This window comes from Panthera onca, chromosome D4 (assembly GCF_046562875.1).
Source record: "Panthera onca isolate mPanOnc1 chromosome D4, mPanOnc1 haplotype 2, whole genome shotgun sequence".
In the NCBI taxonomy this organism is placed as follows: Eukaryota; Metazoa; Chordata; class Mammalia; order Carnivora; family Felidae; genus Panthera; species Panthera onca.
Genome location: NC_138351.1, coordinates 23,862,245 through 23,880,841, shown reverse-complemented (window position 1 = coordinate 23,880,841; position 18,597 = coordinate 23,862,245).

Here is an 18,597-nt window from a genome sequence, read left to right as displayed (position 1 = left end):
AACTTCATCATTTCGTCCCCAGCATGGCATGTTGAGTCTTTTCATTGGGACTCTGAGACGAGGCAAATTCAGTGAGTATACTCTCTTTTCTTCCTTTACTCTTATTTCAGGGGCTTTCCAAGAAATATGGTCTTATTGGAACACTTTCATATCGATTTCTCAGGCTGCAATTCTCTAACCCATGGCTACTCTACAGGGAGAAGAAAGCCTGCCTTTTGGCTGGAAGTTAGTACCCTGGCTAGAATGGTAATAAGACCCAGAAACTTGATGCCCTCTCTTTATTCTTGTCCTTTATACAAAGTTGTCTGTCTTGGGCATGGGACAGCCACCTAAATAAACAGGACAGCTGCCAATCTTAAGACTCTCATGTGAGGTTTCCTCCTCATTGGTCTAATGTGATCCCCTCCACATCTCTGGTCTAGCTTCTTCAGGCTGGGAGACCTCCACTGGGAGCCAGCCAAATCAGTACCTGATTGAATTAAAACCCAGGCAGGGACCGTTTTCTAGGGAAGTTGGCTGTAAAGGCTATATGTGTTGGAATGTCACTTAGATCATGATGGATTCCTATCTTTACTGTTTTCAGTCAATATCCTCTACTAACTACTTAAAATACAAAATGGGGTATCTCTCCCCCACCCCGTAAATTTTCTCGTGTTTTTCATGGGCTAAAAATCTTAGGTTTTTCGAGAAACTAAAGCATGGCCTCCACAGCATGTTCATCAAAGACTAGGTAATCAAGCCATGGCCATCAGGGCATATTCTTCAAGGCATAGCCTTTTAGGGCACTGCTTTCAGGATACATTATTTTGGTCGCTAAAACAGGCACCAGTCTGTAATCTAGAATGCAATGGGGAAGCAGGGGGATGGTAGCATTCCCCCTTCAGGAGTCCTTGGTTGGCTGATTGGTGGTCATAGCAACTTCAAGAAACACCTCCGGTCACTTTGACACCAGGAACCTTTGACATATCCTGCACAAGGGATGCCACCTGGGAGTTGGGGGTCATTCTCAGGGTTAATGGATCTTCTCCCCCTTTTCTCCTTTCCTCTAAAGAGAAGCATAGGAGCTTCTTCTTCCGTCCCCAAGGAATCTCCCTTCAGATGCCTTTTGGCCCTCTGGAAACTGTGATATCATGACCTGAGCTGAAGTGGGACGTTTAACCAACTGAGCCACCCAGGCGCCCCAAAGAGCCTTCAAAATTTAAAGGAATGAGGGATTGATGGTACACCTGTTTTGGGGGGGTTTTTTGTTGTTGTTGACAGCACTGAAATTACCTCCACTGATATTTAGTAGGGGAGGTTCACAGCTAACATCAAATACAAATAATTTGCCAATGCCTATGCTAACATCAATTATAAATCATTTGCCAACACTTAAGCATTTTACTTGCAGCAACCTCAAAATCACCCTATGATGCAAGCAGTTTTCACAATCACCCGGTGATGTAAGCAGGACAGGTATCTACTGCCCCTTTTATCAAAGAACAAAACTGAAGCTAAGAGAGGGTAAATGACTTCTCAAGATCACCTAGCTAGAAAATAGCAGAGCCCTGACAATGAAATCCCCAATGTTCTCAACACCTCTTTTAAACATTAAGTGACTTCTTAAAATAAAGAGTCACCCTAGTCCTACAATTAAAGCAGTTGTGTGGCTACGAATATTTACTTTGTGTATTACATGCTAGAAGAAAATTTTTGTTGTTGTTATTCTATCATCCCCTTAGGTACTTTTTCCTTTTCATTCGTGGCACCAAAGTCTTTATAGGTTTCTTCTATTGCCCTCTGAGAACCTGCTTTCAAGAACTAGATTATGTACGACTCTCAGGAAGTCATAAATGAATAACAAAACTTAACATGCCATACATCTCACAGAGTTTACATACATCTAACCCTTAAGCCTTAATATAAAGCTCTCACAGGAGCAGTTCAGGCAGCCATCCCGAGGTAGCAGAGATGGCTTTTGGTAGAGTGAGGTGTTCTCACATGTCAGCTGTGACATCTTCCTGGGGACTGTGTCTCCAGGATTCTGTGTTTCCCTCTCTCTCTGTCTCTCCCCTGCTCATGTGCTCGCTCTCTCTCTCTCTCTCTCTCTCAAAAAACAAACATTAAAAAACATTTCAAATGTTTTTATTTATTTTTGAGAGTGAGACAGAGAGACAGATGGTGAGCAGGGGAGCGGCAGAGAGAGAGGGACACAGAATCCGATTCAGGCTCCAGGCTCCGAGCTACCACCACAGAGCCTGATGTGGGGGTCGAACCCATGAACCTTGAGATCACGACCTGAGCTGAAGTCGGACGGCCAACCGACTGAGTCACCCAGGTGCCCCACATTAAAAAAGATTTAAAAAATGATTCTCATATGTTTTCCATTTCCTAGGACCAGTCCCCAGTGCTCTCTCTTTCCCATCCTCATCACTGTCCCTGGGATGAGCCACATGGGGAACGGCTATTTTCAGGATTCCAAAAAGCCTGAGGAACAGAGTCTCAGGCAAAATCTGTTTAAACTGCATTTAAGATACTAACTGGCTATAAAATGTCTCTCGTTCCATCACACACCAAACTTTTATTGAACTCTACAGTGTAGTATTTCTAGTAGAAATATCAACAAAATATGGTATCGCCTCAACGCTTGGGCAGGTCATAGTTTAGTGAGTCCTGTAAATGGCTATGAAAAGTGGTATGAACAGTAAAGGAAGTAGGAATAAGAACATAATGAAAACGCAGAAATCAGAGTAATCAATTCTTCTCCCAGGAAGGAGAAGAGAGAAGGCCAGAGAAATTTTTACAACAGGTGCCAACTGAGCTGAGCCTTGTGAGGTATTCGGGACTTCTTCTTCCTCTTCTTTCTTCTGTTTCCTCCTTCTCTTTTTCTTTCGGTAGAGCAGTTTTAGGTTCACAGCACAATTGGGCAGAAAGTACAGAGTTCCCATATGCCCCTCTTCCTCCCTACCACACACACACAGCCTCCCCCCACTATCAACGCCCAGAACCAGCATGGGGCAGTTATTACAATCAGTGGACCTACACTGACACATCACTATCACTCAAAGTCATACTTTACATTAGCGTTCACTCTTGGTGTTGGACGTTCTATGGGCTTGAACATGTGTGATGACATGTGTCCTCCACTGTAGTGTCACACAGAGTAGTTGCACTGCCCTAAAATCCTCTGTGCTCTGCCTATTCATCCCATCTTGCCCCCTTATCCCTGGCACACACTGATTTTTTTACTGTCTTCAGAGTTGTTTCTTTTCCAGACTTTCATATCGTATGATTATACAGTGTGTGGCCTTTTCAGATTGGCTTCTTCCACTTAGTAATAAGCATTTAAGGATCTTCCATGTGTTTTCAAGACTTAGTGGCTTATGCCCTTTTAGCGTTGGATAATATCCACTGTCTGGAGAAACCAGAGTTGATTTATCCACTCACCTATGGAAGGACACCTTGGCTGCTTCCCAGGTTTGGCAAGTGTGAATAAAGCTCCTATAATCTTTTGTTTTAGACCACTTTATTGAGACTTAATTCACATACCCTACAATTCACCCACTAAAAGTGTACAATTCAGTGGCTTTTAGTCTATTCACAGTGTTGTGCATTCAGTCACCACAGTCAACTTTAGAACTTTTTCATTATTCAAAAAAGAAGCTTTTCCCTGTAGGTTTCATGCATCCTTCAGTCTTCTCATTCCTCCTGCCCCACTAGGTTACCACTGATGTATTTTGTCTGTTGCAATTTGACAGAATATTTGAACCTAGTAATTTAAATCTCAGGTTTGTATTTTGTTTGTCTTGTTTTGTGTGTCATTTTTTCAGTGATTCATTTACATTGTATTTTATGAAAGTATCAGCCCACAGTAGACGGAGGAGCAGGGGCGGAAGCAAACTGGTCCTCCACCACAGAAAGTTTGAGAAACTGTGGTCTAATGAACATACTCCACTGTGAAGCCTGGTAGTGAGTCAGCATTCTGGAAGCACACAGGGAGACTTTGGGGAGATCTTTCCCTCATGCCATGAGAGGGGGCAAAAATAAAAATTTCCACTCTAATCATGGGACTTAATTTGGAAAGGGATGGATACTTACCTCAGCTCTCACTCATTTTCTCATGCCTTCTTCCTTGTTGACCTGCCCTTATACAGAGTCTCTGGTAAGAATTTACACTGCATAACCTCTGGATACAGACATATTAATAGGCTAACCATTACATGCACATTCACCTAGACTCCACATTGGAATCTCTTTTCTTTTTTTTAATTTATTTTTGAGAGTAGAGAGACAGAGTGCAAGTGAGGGAGGTGCAGAGAAAGGGGAACACAGAACCTGAAGCAGGCTCCAGGTTCTGTGCTGCGGGGCTCTAACCCACGAACCATGAGATCATGACCCCAGCCCAAGTTGGATGCTGAACTGACTGAACCACCCAGGAGCCCCAAGACCAAATCAAAATTAGACTTGTTTTACAAGCAAAATAGTCTTCATTTGGCTATCTCTGGAAATGAGGGGTTGAGAGAGAAAAAAAAAGTTTCAATGACATACCTTTATTGATGTGAATTCTAGTTCTGATTGCTTTAAATCGTAGCCTAAACTAGACAACTTGAAGCAAACTTCAGAGCAATGGTGACAGTAGCACAGATATGCCAATCTTTGTGCTTGTTATTCTGTGCAGATAATAACAAGACACCATGGGCATATGATTACTTAAGTGACTGGAAAATGGGATGGATTCCTGCACCAATTGTACATAAAAGACTTTTCTCACTGTAGACCTATCAATAGATAAAACTATAGTGCTTTATTCAATTATTCATTTGAGGCCTGGGTAATTCATAAATATCTAAACGAGTATGCCGACCATGTCCTCCCTAAACCTGATCTGACAGTTACTAGAACTGAGAAGACCGGTTTATTTAAAAGGCAGGCAGGCAGACAGACAGACAGGCTGACAGACAGGAAGGAAGGAAGGAAGGAAGGAAGGAAGGAAGGAAGGAAGGAAGGGAAGTAGGGAGGAAGGAAGGAAGAAAGAGAAAAGGAAAGAGAAAAGAAAGAAAGAAAGAAAGAAAGAAAGAAAGAAAGAAAGAAAGAAAAGAAAGAAAGGAGAAAGAAAGAAAGAAAGAAAGAAAGAAAGAAAGAAAGAAAGAAAGAAAAAAAGAAAAAGGGGATTTAATTCCAAAATGGAAGGGCACCACTATAATAGGGAAACAGGATAAGATGGCAGAGAGGGAAGGGTTAGGACCTGAGGTCCCTAAAAGGGGAAAAACACATATTTGGGAACAATGCTGCAAGTGTTTGACTACAACAAACCCCCTCGGGCCTAAGGTCCCTGTTAAGAATGGAAGAGACGCACCTACTTCCCCTCAGGTTCCCGTCAGGAATTTGACAATCAAAATACCTAGCTAAACCATAAAACTCGTCATACAGGGGACAGTATAACCAGCCTGACTCCTCACACAATGGAGTTGAGCCAGTCAGGAATGGACAACCCAGCACCTACAGCTGTCCAGTCAATAATGGTAGAACCTGAGAAGGAATGAGGGAGAAGGGAAGGGGTGCTAACCAGACCCTTATAAAACAAAGATCTTTGCCTATAGTCTGCGGGCATTCACTTTTCAATGTCCCCTCGCTATAAAGAGACTTTTCCTACTATTCTTATTTTCTAAACTTATACTCTAATAAACTTGTGCCTGCTACACATTTTGTGTCCACCTCTTCATTCTTTGAAGCGGCAAGACAACGAATCCCGGGTACTGTGGTAAAAAACCCTGCAACCTTACTATGGGGGCTCGTCTGGGATATCAACATCTTCTATCTGTAAGGAAAGAGCAGGCAGCACCCCCTCTTTTCTTTATCTCCTCAACAAAACTCTTAAACCACATAACGGGCACCCTTCAGCCAGTTAACAGCAAACAGCGAGGCTGCCATTCTCAAGTCTCTGGTGACAGGATCCTTGGTCTCCTCCCATCTGATCCCCCAATGTAGTTGGGAACATTGGCATCGTGCAATCCCAATTTCCTTTTGAGGAAAACCTCAATCGGAGGCCGAACAGGAACTGATGAATCCTGGATGCCTGAAGGCTGTCGGCAGAACCTGATCCCTGACCTCCAGTTTGGGTATCGGTGGAATTCTCCTCCCTTTGGGAACTGGGTGGAAAAGACTCTCCCTTTGGGAAATGGGTGGAAAAGCCCAGGACTTATCCCTGGGGTATCCTCCTAGGAGTGACCTGGGTGACTTCCAAGGGGTCCTACTCACAGGAATTAAAACCCAGTCAGGGACTGTTTTCTAGGGAAGTTGGCTGTAAAGGCTATATGTGTTGGAATGTCACTTAGATCATGATGGATTCCTATCTTTACTGTTTTCAGTCATTATCCTCTACTAACTACTTAAAATACAAAATGGGGTAGCTCTCCCCCACCCCGTAAATTTTCTTGTGTTTTTCATGGGTTAAAAATCTTAGGTTTTTTGAGAAATAAAGCATGGCCTCCACAGCATGCTCATCAAAGACTAAGTAATCAAGGCATGGCCATCGGCATATTCTTCAAGGCATGGTCTTTTAGGGCACTGCTTTCAGGGTACATTATTTTGGTCCCTACAACAGGCACCCGTCTAATCTAGAATGCAATGGGGAAGCAGGGGGATGGTAGCATTCCCCCTTCAGGAGTCCTTGGTTGGCTGATTGGTGGTCATAGCAACTTCAAGAAACATCTCCCGTCACTTTGACACCAGGAACCTTCGACATATCCTGCACAAGGGATGCCACCTGGGAGTTGGGGGTCATTCTCAGGGATAATGGACCTTCTCTCTCTTTTCTCTCTACTTTTCTCCTAAGGAGAAGCATGGGAGCCTCTTCTTCTGTCCCCAAGGAATCTCCCTTCGGATTCCTTTTGGCCCACTGGAAACAATTTGGATTAAAAGATCTAAAGAAGAAAAACTAATCTCCTACTGTAACAAGACATGGCTTCAGTACCCCTTAGGAGACAAGGAAAGTGGCCATTAATGGGACATTAAGCTTCAATATGATCTATTGTTTGAATCTCTTCTGCAAGAAGCAAGGCAGGTGGACTGAAGTCCCCTATGTCCAGGCTTTTATGGCTCTAAATGAGGAATTGGACCTGAGGGCCTCTTGCAGAATGTGCCTAATGACCTAGCAGGTTAATAGACCCACTTGGGACATATTGGATAATGATTGTCTAAATAGGCCCATTCCTCCTAGTAAGCCTTGGCTTCGGGGGCAATCACTGGCCTGTCCAAAGAGGAGGCTTGTTCTGTTACTATCCCTTCTCCTTATAGACCCCAAGACCGCTCTGCCTCCAGGCCAGCTAGACATACTAGGAGAGGAAACCCCTATCTTCCAGGAGTTCCACCCAAGTTTGGAATGCATCCTCTTATGGAGGCCGCTAATGGAGAAATGGGCACAATTAGAGTCCATGTGCTCTTCTCCATGACAGACCTAGCTCAGATAAAACAACAACTAGGACAGTATTCTGAGAACCCTTCTCAACTTATTGAGGACTTTCAACAAGTATCTATTATGTTTGATTTCACTTGGCAAGATATATATATCATACTAGCTCATTGTTGTACCCCTGAGGAAGAAGAACAAATTTGGGCATGAGCCTAGGAGTTCGCTAATGAAGTAGCGATGATAGTGAACGCTATCCAGTGGGGGGCTCTGCTGCTCCAAACACTGAACCCCACGGGAACTACCAGGAGGATAATCATGGAAGGGAAAGACAAGATTGTATGATTATCTACCTGATAGAAGGAAAGGAAAAGGGGTTCCCTAAACCTGTATACTGTGACAGGATTCAATGGGTCACCCAAGGAGTTGATGAAAATCCCATTGTATTTCAGTGTCAATTAGTAGAAACTATCCATGACTATACAAATTTGGGCCTAACTACACCTGAGGGAGTGACCATTTTAAACCTGCATTTCATAAACCAATCTGCTGCACCTGATATCTGTCAGAAATTAACTAAAATGGCTTTAGGCCCTCAAACTCCTACTCAATACCTCTTGGAGGTGGCTACAGGAGCTTTTAATAATAGAGATATAGCAGTTAGACAGGAACAGGAAGAGGGCTAAATTACAGGGTAAGATATAGGCTCAAATATTGGCTGCCACTATTGTGAACTCCCAACAACACTGGACTAACCACGGGCAAGGTCAAGGGTGGGCTCCAGATAAAAGATCAGGTAAGACCCCATGTTTCAGATGTGACCAAGTGGGATACTGGAACAAAGAATTTCTCAACAAGAGCTCTCTTCCTGGACCATGTCCTGCTTGTAAAGAGGAAGGACAGTGGAAGAGAGACTGTCCTCATCTCCAGAGAAAGAGGAGGTCAGGCACTCACTTCCCTGCCCAAGAGCTGAGACTGGAAAATCTGACATGATGGGTCCCTGAGGCTGGTCCAGCTCCCTCTGACATCAAGATGACTGAGCCTCAGATTATCCTGGATGTGGGAGGTAAGTTTATCAATTTCCTTATTGATACAAGAACCACTTACTCTGTTCTTATTCATCATTCCAGTCCTACTTGTCTTTCTAACCATTAAATTGTTGGCATAGAAGGGGAAACTAAAACGTACCATCAGACAATGCCTTTCACCTGTAAATATAAAAATCATTCGGTTACTCATGTTTTCCTAGTTCTTCTGTCTTGTCTCACTCCATTACTTGGATGAGACTTAATGTATAAACTGGGAAGATTTCCTCTTACTAAAGAAGAGGGTGGCTTATTCTCTTTAATACTTGGAGAGCTAAAGCCTTACCTTGACATCCCCGGTGATGCCAACTGGTTACGATATTGGATTTAAAAGATGCCTTCTTTTGCATTCCTGAGTCTGGAAATGTAGCCACTATTTGCCTTTGAGTGGGCCTCACCCTCTAGCCCACAAGCTGCTCAATTAACTTGGACAGTCCTGCCTCAGGGATTTCAAGACAGTCCTCACTTATTCAGGGCTGTACTCAGCAAAGATCTTCATGATATCTCCCTGCCTCAAGGAACTATAGTCCAATATGTGGATGATATCTCAATCTGTGGTCCCACAAAAGAAATGTCTGATAGCAATTCCATAACTTTACTTAATTTCTTGGCAGACAGGGTATCGTGTCTCTCCAAAAATGGTGCAAATATCCAAACAAAAGATAAAATATTTGGGATATGAGCGAACGCCAGGTCACCACTATACCATGTCCTTTGACAGGAAAAAGGCTATATTACACCTTGGACACCCAACTCCAAAAAAAAAAAAAAAAAAGTACTTTCCTAGGTATGGCAGGTTTTTGCCGTATATGGATTCCTGGATTTCCCCTTAATTGAGGAAACTTTACTCTGGACAAAAGCTTACGAGCTGGCTTTTCAAACATTAAAGGCTAGGCTTTCATCAGCCCTGGTTTTGGAAAAAACTTTTACTTTATACGTACCAGAGAAACAGGGACAAGCCTTGGGAGTTCTTACTCGGAAATTAGGAAATGAGACAGAAGCGGTGGACTCCGTTTCAAAGTCACTTGAAAAGTAGCCCCAGGGTGGCTGCTCGTCTTCCAGCAGTGGCTGCAACAGCCCTCCTGGTAGACGAGGCCTCAAAATTTAGTATGGGACAGTCCCTGACAGTGACGACTCCACATCGAGTCCAGAGTGTCCTAGAGACTAAGGGCTACCAATGCATGATGGGAGGCCAACTAACTAAATACCAAGCTATGCTTTTAGATATGCCTGAAATAATCCTTAAAGCATGCCAGATTCTAAACCCAGCTACCCTTATGCCTGGACCTGACATTTATACTTCCAAGATAGAGCATGATTGCTCACAAATTATTGATCTTGTTTACTCTAGCAGGCCAGATTTAAAGGACTCCCCTATTAAAAATGCAGATGACAGTTGGTTTACTGATGGTAGTTGCTTCATGGATAAAAGAGAAAGAAAAGCTGGATATGCAATAGTTTAATTAAGACCACTGAGGCAAAAGCCCTTCCAACCAACACTTCTTCTCAAAAGGCTGAACTAAATAGCACTTACTCATGCTCTTCAATTGGCAAAGGGTATGAAAATTACTATTTCTACTGACTCCAAATATGCCTTTCTGGTGTTACATGACCATGGAGCAACTTGGAAGAAAAGGGGACAGTTATCAAGCCATAATTCCCCAATCAAATATGGGCCTGAAATTCTTGCTCTTCTTGAGGCTGTACACCTACATAAGGAGGTAGCTGTGATTCACCTGAAAGGTCATCAAAGGATATGACCCTAGAATCTAAAGGAAACAATTTAGCAGACTGTGCAGCCAAATTGGCAGGACAAAATAAACAGACACTAAATCTAATACCAGTCTTAACCTCAATGGAGTCCATAACTCCAAGCTATTCAGACCAGGAGATCCTCATAGCCCAGAAATGAGGTTACACTAAAGATACACGGAACTGGTTTGTTAACAGCGAGGGAAAAATCTTTATACCCAAAAATAATCAATGGAAGGTAATACAAGGTTTACACCAAGCTACCTATTTGGGCAAAGATGCTCTAAGATGTTTAATCAGCAATGTGTTTGATGGAGAAAATTTAACAGCTACGATAAAACAGGTCTGCCAATCCTGTGTTGTTTGTGCACAGGTAAACCCAGAGAGTGCAGTCTGCACCCACCCCCACTTTTAAACCAAACCAAAGGTGTGGATCATATCCAGGAGAGGACTGGCAGCTTGATTACACACAGATGCCTCCTTGCAAAGGCTATAAATTCCTATCAGTGTTTGTTGATACTTTCACCGGGTGGATCGAGGCCTTTCCATGCAAAACTGGAAAGGCCAAAGTAGTAACCAAAGTTTCACTATGAGAAATTATTCCCAGATTTGGCCTTCCGTAATCCCTGCAAAGTGACAATGGTCCTTCTTTTACTGCACAAATAACCCAACAAATAGCACAGGCTTTAAAAATCAAATATTTTCTAAATTCAGCTTGACATCCACAATCTTCTGGAAAGGCGGACAAAGCTAATCATATTTTAAAACGACACCATGCTAAACTTAGCTTAGAGACCCAGCAAAATTGGGTTACTCCTTTACCAATAGGACTTTTCAGAGCAAGAACCACTTCAGAGCAACCTCTGGGACTCAGCCCTTTTGAGTTGTTATATGGAAAACCATTTCTTACAGTGGACTTGTTAGTAGATGAAGATTATAATATATTATTAAATTATTCACTTGAGGCTGATCTAATTCATAAGTTACTTAGTATGATTTTGATTTAACTGTAACTGAAAACCCACCCCATGTAAGTCCTAGAGACATGGTTTATCTAAAGGATTGGAAGTCAAATACATAGGAGACTGAACTCCAAAATGGAAAGGCCCATATTGGGTCACATTATGTATTCCCACTGCAGTAAATTTATAGGGGCAATCTTCATGGACTCACATATGCAGAATAAAACCTATACCTCCTTCACAGGAAGCAATGAGCAAACAAATGTGCCTTCTTCTTCCTGTGATCCTGTAGAAGATCTCAAACTCCTCTTCAAACGACAATGAAGGTTGAATATTTTCTCTTTATTCTCTATGCATGTATCTTAGCTGACAAATTCCTTTCTGCAGTGGGCACAGCATTATGCCGAACTACAAAATCAGATGGCTTGCTGGATATGTGGAGTTTTGCCCATGTTGAGTACATCTAGTATGAGGTTACAACTGGCACTCCCTGTATGCTTACATTTCAGAGATAATATATGAAGATACTATATTTCAAGATAAACCTATTACCAATCAAAATGTTTCTTCCCAGCCCATGATGAATAAAACGCGGAATTTGCGGGGACATAACCAGAATTTTTCATACCCTCAAACTATTAGAATATTAACTGATTTTGCAAACCCACAAATTAATGTCCACCAAGTGCCTAAGTTACAAAACCCTACTTATCACTATACTGAAAATGACATATCAAATTTGAGATATATTCCTATGGCTCACATTCACCATTATACAGCTCAGCCAAAGGCAGTTTTAGGCTAGGAACAAAGAAATCATACATATGATACCTGGGCAAGTAACACACGTTATCTAGGTTGGCTACCACTAGAAACATGCTCCCAAGCAATTGTACTTCAGGCTACCAACTGGTTTGCTACTATTTGGATAGGGCGACCTGGGATCAGATGGCTAGCTCCAAATGGAACTAACTGGATATGTGGAACTAATCTATGGCCCTGGCTCCCTCCAGGATCAATAGGTCATTGTACCTTAGGTTTTGCCTGGATTCATGGACACATGGTTAAAATTATCACTACCCCAGCTAACTTTCCAAATTCATTTTTTAAAATATAATTCATTGTCAGATTGGCTTACATACAACACCCAGTGCTCATCCCAACAGGTGCCCTCCTCAATGCCCATCACCCACTTTCACCTCCCTCCCCCACCATCAACCCGCAGTTCTCTGTATTTAAATCTCTTGTGGTTTGCCTCCCTCCCTCTCTGTTTGTAACTATATTTTTCCCCTTCCCTTCCCCCATGGTCTTCTGTTAAGTTTCTCAAGTCGACATATGAGTGAAAACATGTATCTGTCTTTCTCTGACTGACTTATTTCACTTAGCATAATACCCTCCAGTTCCATCTGTGTTGCTGCAAATGGCATCATTTTATTCTTATTGCCAATTAGTATTCCATTGTATATATAAACCACATCTTTATCCACTCATCAGTTGATGGACATTTAGGTTCTTTCCATAATTTCGCTATTGTTGAAAGCACTGCTATAAACATTGGGGTACATATGCCCCCTATACAACAGCACTCTTGTATTCCTTGGGTAAATTCTTAGCAGTGCTGTTGCTGGATCATAGGTAGTTCTATTTTTAATTTTTTGAGGAACCTCCATACTGTTTTCCAAAGCAGCTGCACCCTTGAACACTGCAAGAGGGTTCATGTTTCTCTACATCCTCACCAGCATCCACAGTCTCCTGATTTGTTCATTTTACCCACTCTGACCAGCATGTGGTTGTATCTCAGTGTGGCTTTGGTTTCTATTTCCCTGATGATGAGTGATGTTGAGCATAGTTTCATGTGTCTCTTGGCTATCTGGATGTCTTCTTTGGAACAGTGTCTACTCATGTCTTCTGCCCATTTCTTCACAGGATTATTTGTTTTTTGGGTGTGGAGTTTGGGGATTTCTTTATAGATTTTGGATACTAGCCCTTTATCCAATATGTCATTTGCAGATATCTTTTCCCATTCCATTGGTTGCTTTTTAGTTTTGTTGACTGTTTCCTTTGCATTGCAGAAGCTTTTTATCTTGATGAAGTCCCAATAGTTCACTTTTGCTTTTAATTCCCTTGCCTTTGAAGATGTGCCGCATAAGAAATTGCTGCAGCTGAGGTCAAAGAGGTTGTTGCCTGCTTTCTTCTCTAGGGTTTTGATGTTAAACAGCCCTTAATAAATATAAATGAATTGAGATCATACCATGCACACTTTCAGATCACAATGCTATGAAACTTGAAATCAACCACAGGAAAAAGTTTGAAAAACCTCCAAATGCATGGAGGTTAAAGAACATCCTACTAAAGAATGAATGGGTCAACCAGGCAATTAAAGAAGAAATTTTAAAATATATGGAAACAAATAAAAATGAAAACACAACAATCCAAACCCTCTGGGATGCAGCAAAGGCAGTTCTAAGAGGAAAATACATTGCAATTCAGGCCTATCTCAAGAAGCAAGAAAAATCCCAAATACAGAATCTAGCAGCACACCCAAAGGAACAAGAAGCAGAATAGCAAAGATACCCCAAACCCAGCAGAAGAAGAGAAATAATAAAGATCAGAGTAGAAATAAACAATATAGAATACACACACACACACACACACACACACACACACAGTAGAACAGATCAATGAAACTAAGAGGTGGCTTTTTGAAAAAATAAACCTCTAGCCAGGATTCTCAAAAAGAAAAGAGAGAAGACCCAAATAAATCATGAATGAAAGTGGATTTATTACAACTAATCCCTCAGAAATACAAGCAATTATCAGAGAATACTATGAAAAATTATATGCCAACAAACTGGACACCCTGGAAGAAACGGAAAAATTCCTAAACACCCACACACTATCAAAACTCAACTGAGAAGAAATAGAAAATTTGAACAGACCCATAACTAGTAAAGAAATTGAATCAGTTATCAAAAATCTCCCAACAAATAAGAGTCCTGGACCAGATGGCTTCCCTGGGGAATTCTACCAGACATTTAAAGCAGAGTTCATATCAATCCTTCTCAAGCTGTTCCAAAAAGAGAAATGGAAGGAAAACTTCCTGACTCATTCTGTGAAGCCAGCATTACTTTAATTCCCAAACCAGATAGAGACCCCACAAAAAAAGCTACAGGCCAATATCCCTGATGAACATGGATGCAAAAATTCTCAACAAGATAGTAGCAAATCAAATTCAACAGCATATAAAAAGAATTATTCACCAGGATCAAGTGGGATTCATTCCTGGGCTGCAGGGCTGTTTCAATATTTGCAAATCAATCAATGTGATACATCACATTAATAAAAGAAAGGATAAAAACCATATGATCCTGACAATAGATGCAGAAAACATTTCACAATATACAGCATCCTTTCTTGATAAAAACCCTCAAGAAAGTGAGGATAGAAGGAACATACTTCAACATCATAAAAGCCATATATGAAAAGCCCACAGTTAATATCCTCAATGGGGAAAAATTGAGAGCTTTCCCCCTGAGATCACAAACACAACAGGGATGTCCACTCGCACCACTGTTTAACATAGTGTTGGAAGTCCTAGCCTCAGCAATCAGACAACAAAATGAAATCAAAGGCATCAAAATTGTCGAAGAAGTCAAACTTTCACTTTTTGCAGACAACATGATACTCTACATGGAAAACCTGAAAGACTCCACCAAAAGACTGCTAGAAGTGATACACAAATTCAGCAAAGTCAGGGTACAAAATAAATATACAGAAATCGGTTGCTTTTTTATACATCAATAATGAAGCAAGAGAAAGAGAAAAAAAGAAACTGATCCCATTTACAATTGCACCAAGAACCATAAAATACCTAGGAATAAACCTACCTAAAGATGTAAAAGATCTCAACTGTATGCTGAAAACTGTAGAAAGCTTATGAAGGAAATTGAGGAGGACACAAAGAAATGGAAAAACATTCCATCCTCATGGATTGGAAGAGTAAATATTAAATTAAAATTTAATACCCACGGCAATCTACACATTCAGTGCAATCTTAATCAAAATTGCACCAGCATTCTTCTCAAAGCTAGAACAAACAATCCTAAAATTTGTATGGAACCACAAAAGACCCTGAATAGCCAAAGTAATACTAAAGAAGAAACTCAAAGCAGGAGGCATCACAATCCCAGACTTTAGCCTCTACTACAAAGCTCTAATCATCAGGACAGTATGGTATTGGCAAAAAACAGACAGACCAATGGAATAGATAGAGAACCCAGAAGTGGACCCACAAATGTATGGCCAACCAATCTTTGACTATCAGGAAAATATTCAATGGAAAAAAGATAGTCTCTTTAGCAAATGGTGCTGGGAGAACTGGACAGAAACATATAAATGAAACTGACCACTTTCTTACACCATACACAAAAATAAACTCAAAATGGATGAAAGACCTAAGTGTGAGAAAAGAAATTTTCCAAGTTGAAAATAAAGATGGACATGATCTGTTTTCCAATGGTATGATCATTTGGCATCCATGTTTGCTCCATCTGTAGGGTTAGAAAGTGTAAGTTGACATATGGATACCCTTAATAAATACACTATAAAGGCACTCAATGACTCACAAAACAGCATCTCCTTACTGGACACTGAAGCCACACAGATGCACAAAGCAGTTTTACAAAATAGAAGGGCTTTAGATGTTTTAACAGTGGCCCAAGGTGGCACACGTGCTATTATTAAAACAGAATGCTGGGTATACATCCCAGACTATCACAAAAATGTCTCAGGGCTCTTAAAAGATATGAATACCCAAATTGAGGCCTTACAAAGTCTTTCTCTCTTTCAGTGATTGGTTAAGTTCCAGGTTTGGGGGAGGTTTATGGTTGACTCTTAAGGGTCTCTGTTGGACTTTTCATTCTTCTGGTCATGCTAATCCTAATCTGTTGCCTTTTTCGATGACTGTCATCTTGGTGCCAAGACTCCATCACTACAGTGACTTCTCGATGACAGATGATCTTTAACCACAAAGATACCACCTTACTCTCCACGTTGAATTCAGCTGCCTTTACTATAGTAACTCCCCTTTATGTTCCCCATCTGGTCAATATTGACCCATAGGTAGAGACACCTCTATGCCTCTATTCAGCAGTTAGAAGGTACAGAAGGTGAGACCTTCCACCTTCAACAACCTTAAAGATTTAAGGGTCAAAAGAGGGGATATGATGAGGGAGTATGAGGCAGCTGAGGGGCAAGCACAAGCTAGCACCGCACCCCCCCCCCCCAAGGTGGGATATGTGTGATATTCCTTGGACAGTCCCAACTACCCCAAAACAAGAAAGGACAAAAAGCAAATGGCTAAACTGATAAAAGTCTTCACCAGTTTACCAGAAAAAGGCAATCCCATCAACAGCCTAAAGTTCAGGAACTCCCTACTGTCAATGTTAATGCTTTGCCTGATGGAAAAACCACCTTAACTTGACAATAGCTAGGCCTCCAATAATCTGAGTCTTCAGCATATGAAAATCCCTTTAGGAACTCTCTCTTGACTTTATCTCCACCGACTGAATAAAATAGTCACCCTTCACACCTATAGTGCAGCTCTTTCTGCCCATGGGTCCTGTCCCAGTGCTTTAAAAAATCACCTTTTTGCACCAAAGATGTCTTCAAGAATTCTTTCTTGGCCATCGGCTCTGGACTGCCCCACCACCCAATCATGTCAAAACTTCATGAGTATCATATACTTAACTTAATGAAATTTTCTGCTTGTTCCATCTAAAACCTATATATTACTTGGGTGCCCCTTTACTGTTTGGAGACCTTGACTTGGGTCTCACCGGCTCCACTGCCTTGAAAGTCTGCAAAGGTACCAGAAATATTTGCTTGTACTCAGACATTTACACTCAGGATCACATATGTCCTCAAATCCATCTTTCCTATAGAATGTTTTTGCCTTCCATGAATCCAGATATAGACCTTAAATTTTTTCACTCTTACTGAGTTTTATACATGTTACATACCACATTTTAGTTTTATGGTTCACTCAGCCTTTACCATCTTCAGAGAGGACAACTCAACTAAAATCAATAATTCATTATTTAAATATTCCCCAAACTAAAATCAGTATAAAATAAATGTAAATAATTAAATCTTCAAATAATCTTGGGTTAAGCCTGTATAGCACTTACTTTTCTGAAGTTAGTGAAGCGTAAACTGCATAAAAATTGGGGGGACATGCTACACACACACACACACACACACACACAGATCCTTTGACAAAGCGATCCAGTATTTTCAAGTTGAAGAATGTAGTTTCTCCTTTTATTTCAATCTTTCATAAAACTTTGACCCTACTTCTTCTTACTCTACTTAAAATACATACAGTCTCTGTTCTCTACGTCAATTCCTTAATAGGTGTACAAATCCCTTCTCAGTGAGTTGGGGTGTTATACCAGAAATACCATAGACTGAGTGGTTTTAAACAACATACATGCATTTTTCACAGTTTTTTTTTTTTTTTTTTTTTTTTTTTTTTTTTTTTTATTTTTTTTTTTTTATAAATTTTTTTATTTATTTTTGGGACAGAGAGAGACAGAGCATGAACGGGGGAGGGACAGAGAAAGAGGGAGACGCAGAATCGGAAACAGGCTCCAGGCTCTGAGCCATCAGCCCAGAGCCCGACGCGGGGCTCGAACTCACGGACCGTGAGATCGTGACCTGGCTGAAGTCGGACGCTCAACCGACTGCGCCACCCAGGCGCCCCAGCATTTTTCACAGTTTTAGAGGCTGTGAAGTCCAATATCAAGACACAGGCAGATTCAATGTCTGTTGAGATCAACTTTCACACACAGGTATATCTTTTCCTTACAAGTGGGTGACAGATTTCTGGGATCTCTTTTCCTAAGGGCACTAATCCCATTTATGAGTACCTCACCCTCATGACCTAATCACCTCCCCAAGTCCCCAACTCCTAATACCTTCACATTGGGATTAGGGTTTCAACCTATGACTGGGGAGAAACACATCAGTTCATACCATTCCCCAAAGGCCAGGATAAGTTACCAGGTGCTAAGCTGTTGATCCCTTCAGTCCTCTGGGGGCAGGACAGGACCTAGGAGTGTCATAGCCTTAGGGCACAACCTAGTCTGGAGCAGCCTCAGCTGACTGATTACACTGTGGGCTCTGTAAATCTAACCTTTTCCTAAGAGTGCCTTGCCAAGAAAAAGGGTTGAGAAGCTCCAGCTGTCCTCTGAACTGCCTCCTAATCTGTCCTGTCTTTCTTAAACTGTAATGTCCTTTATTTGACACCTCTGGCATGGCACTATTACTTGATCATCTGGGAAAGGGCAGGACAGCCTTCACACCCGCCCAGCTGAGTCTCCTTTCAATTATGCAGGAATAGGTAACCTGC